The sequence below is a fragment of the Oncorhynchus tshawytscha genome, linkage group LG03 (genome assembly GCF_018296145.1).
Source record: "Oncorhynchus tshawytscha isolate Ot180627B linkage group LG03, Otsh_v2.0, whole genome shotgun sequence".
In the NCBI taxonomy this organism is placed as follows: domain Eukaryota; kingdom Metazoa; phylum Chordata; class Actinopteri; order Salmoniformes; family Salmonidae; genus Oncorhynchus; species Oncorhynchus tshawytscha.
This window is the reverse complement of record NC_056431.1, coordinates 38,349,287-38,353,621: the sequence shown is the minus strand read 5'-3', so window position 1 is coordinate 38,353,621 and position 4,335 is coordinate 38,349,287.

Genomic DNA, 4,335 nt, shown 5'->3' with positions numbered 1-4,335 from the left:
TTCGGCTCCCCATAGGAGAACCCTTTTGGGTTCCATGTAGAACCCTCTGTAGAAAGGGTTCTACATGGAACCCTAAAGGGTTCTACCTGGAACCAAAAGGTTTCTACTTGCAACCAAAAAGGGTTCTCCTATGGGGATAGCAGAACCCTTTTAAGGTTCTAGTAAGCACCTTTTTTCTAAGAGTGAAGATATGTAATTGTCTATTTTTGTTGAATCCTGTGTTCAATTAAAAAAATAGCTTTTGATGACTTCCCAAATGCAACGTTGGCCTGAATAGCATCATTTATGATATGAGTGATAAAATGTGGTTACATTTCATTTGCTCTGTTAAACTTATCCTTTGGAATGACTTCAATAGCAACAGTGAATCTAAGTGGAGATTTCTCAACAATAATTGTTACGGTTGCACATTGGTAACGGTCAGTGAGAAATATCACAGCTAAGCAAGCTTGGTCTTTGTGAAAACCATGGATGAGAGACCAAAGGCACAGCTGTAGGTAGATCAACTTTCCAGTAGGAGGTGCTGCCCAACCTATTGTTTTTTTTGTTATAGTGGATATTACATTGAAGATCTGACGTTTTTTCATAGTTACAAATGAACATGTTTTATACAAGGTTAGTCTATGTTGAAAATTGGTCACCGTGATGACATACATTTCACCCTCAAAACAACAGTTGATTACTTTTTTCCAATCCAATGTATTTTCCACGTAGATTCCACATTTCAATACGTTGAAACAACGTAGATTTAACCAGATTGTGCACAGTGGGACAGCCCCTTTGATATATCTACAGCAATCATCTTGACAATCTTTGTAAGTGATTTTCTTTGGTCCTGTACCACACTATAGACCTTAACAAGTGATACCCAGATTTCTCAGCGTTTATTTCTCATGGCCAGCTGTATTGGCCGATATTCCACTGCAGTCACATGACTTCTCCGTTAAGGTATGTGACTGATAGCTCTCTTAAAAGGTCCCCGATTAGATGATCAATCAAACACTGACGTCGTAATTAGACACACAAATCAGCCAGAGGGACTCGGCCACCCAGTACTATGGGAATGAGAATCAACTGACAGATAAAGCATGGGACTCAGACTATTAATCATTGAAGAAGGCACTGTGCTCTCTTCACTGTCTAGCACAACTCTGAATGAGCTGCGGTGCTCCATCACAATGCTGATCTACTGTATAAATCATGTGAATGTAGTTCCTTTTTTGCTTAAGTTGAGTTCCAGTGCGTAGCCTCACCTTTAAATAGCCCTGTTTAGCATTAGGCGTGCATTCACTTCACTTTAACGTTTGCTACGATGTGTGACGGTTTGTACTGAATGGCACATTTCCCCAAATGGTGCACACCGTTTGCTCAGGTTTGGTGGTTGTGGCAAAGTGTGGATTGATCAATTCCAGTTCGTGTGACCATCTGAAATTGCAAACCTTGTGCAGCACACCATATAGTAAGTGCCCTCTAGGTCACCATTATCATTTTTTTCAACTGGTCTTTCAGTACGCAACCCTGGCCTTAGTGTCTGGCCAGACACAGGTCATGGGATGTCCGTTTCTGTTGGAAAGACCTCAAGCTACCACAGAAATAGTAGGCTACTTATCAGTGTTGTGTTCGAGACCACCTAAAGCGAGACCGATTCAAGACAAGACCGAAGCAAAACGAGTCTGAGTCAAGACCAAGACCGGAGTGGTGGCAAGACTGAGTCAAGATCGGGACTGGAAGGGGTACAAGTGGTCCGAGACCGAAACCAGAACATTTTGTGAAATCATCTCCATAATAATCAAACCCCAGTATTTTTGTGTTCATATTTCAGAACAAGACATGGATTCTTTAGACATTCAGAGTCGTGAAAAGATTAGGGAACATAGAGCCACTCTACAAATTATTACTAACTCAAACACAGTGGGGAACAATGGACCTTCTACGCCTTCAGAGAAGGGCTAAGGATTTATAAAATAATTATTATAATAATATAATAATATTATTATTTTCAATGATGTTCTGATTTAATCTCTGCAGTTTGTGTTGGAAAGGGTTAACACTGAAGATAAAAAAATATCCAATCAGGATTGTTCTTTGCTGGTCTCTAAGGAGGTAAATCTAGCTAGCTAAGTCAGCTATTGGCTAGGCCATCAGAAGCTACAGTAGATAAAGACATCTGGCATTCAACTGTATTAGGGCAAGAGTGACAGTGGAATCAACCAATCACATTTTGACTTAATAGGTGGGACTGTTTTTATACAAAAAAAACTTCTGCCTTCTTGAAGGCCAACAGGTCACTGCGCAAAAGCGAGCAGTAGTTTTTCCACGGTCTAGCTAGTTAGCTTTTGTTGTCGGCTAGTTTTCAGCGGCTGCAGCAGGTGTTCTCAAAGAGGATGTTGTTGATCATTTGTTAGCTTCTCCCTTTTCAAGAATACCTTTCAAGAAGAAGTTATGTTTCAAATTATCTGGTGAGTGGAACTGTGTTTTTTATTGCAGCACACTTGTCGTTGTTCGTCATCTCTTTGCAAATAACTTATGTGTGTGAAACATTGTTGCATTTAAAGTAGAACTGACATCATTTTAGCTACATGAAATCTTAAAAAAAAAAGTTGGTTCATTTACACCCCTAGTAAGAATAGGACACTTTTAAAACATTTTCTGACAAGTGACCAATTAGATATGGTCATTTTCACATTTTCATAAATTCTTAGAATGTTTGGGAATTATGTATACAAAGGCATTTGTGAAAATTCTATAGCAATATAGAGAGGGAAAGCGTCCGTGCGTTTGGACAATTATTAGGCACTGCATTATATAAAACCAAAGAAAAACATCTGTCTTGTCCATGACAAAAAGCCAATCAGAGCTACAGGGACCTGTCATTCACTTTGAACTGAACTGTGTGTTTACAGGCAGTCATTTACAGTGCCTTGCGAAAGTATTCGACCCCCTTGAACTTTGCAACCTTTTGCCACATTTCAGGCTTCAAACATAAAGAGATAAAACTGTATTTTTTTGTGAAGAATCAACAACAAGTGGGACACAATCATGAAGTGGAACGACATTTATTGGATATTTCAAACTTTTTTAACAAATCAAAAACTGAAAAATTGGGCGTGCAAAATTATTCAGCCCCCTTAAGTTAATACTTTGTAGCGCCACCTTTTGTTGCGATTACAGCTGTAAGTCGCTTGGGGTATGTCTATCAGTTTTGCACATCGAGAGACTGACATTTTTTCCCATTCCTCCTTGCAAAACAGCTCGAGCTCAGTGAGGTTGGATGGAGAGCATTTGTGAACAGCAGTTTTCAGTTCTTTCCACAGATTCTCGATTGGATTCAGGTCTGGACTTTGACTTGGCCATTCTAACACCTGGATATGTTTATTTTTTTAACCATTCCATTGTAGATTTTGCTTTATGTTTTGGATCATTGTCTTGTTGGAAGACAAATCTCCGTCCGAGTCTCAGGTCTTTTGCAGACTCCATCAGGTTTTCTTCCAGAATGGTCCTGTATTTGGCTCCATCCATCTTCCCATCAATTTGAACCATCTTCCACGTCCCTGCTGAAGAAAAGCAGGCCCAAACCATGATGCTGCCACCACCATGTTTGACAGTGGGGATGGTGTGTTCAGGGTGATGAGCTGTGTTGCTTTTACGCCAAACATAACGTTTTGCATTGTTGCCAAAAAGTTCAATTTTGGTTTCATCTGACCAGAGCACCTTCTTCCACATGTTTGGTGTGTCTCCCAGGTGGCTTGTGGCAAACTTTAAACAACACTTTTTATGGATATCTTTAAGAAATGGCTTTCTTCTTGCCACTCTTCCATAAAGGCCAGATTTGTGCAATATACGACTGATTGTTGTCCTATGGACAGAGTCTCCCACCTCAGCTGTAGATCTCTGCAGTTCATCCAGAGTGATCATGGGCCTCTTGGCTGCATCTCTGATCAGTCTTCTCCTTGTATGAGCTGAAAGTTTTGAGGGATGGCCAGGTCTTGGTAGATTTGCAGTGGTCTGATACTCCTTCCATTTCAATATTATCGCTTGCACAGTGCTCCTTGGAATGTTTAAAGCTTGGGAAATCTTTTTGTATCCAAATCCGGCTTTAAACTTCTTCACAACAGTATCTCGGACCTGCCTGGTGTGTTCCTTGTTCTTCATGATGCTCTCTGCGCTTTTAACGGACCTCTGAGACTATCACAGTGCAGGTGCATTTATACGGAGACTTGATTACACACAGGTGGATTGTATTTATCATCATTAGTCATTTAGGTCAACATTGGATCATTCAGAGATCCTCACTGAACTTCTGGAGAGAGTTTGCTGCACTGAAAGTAAAGGGGC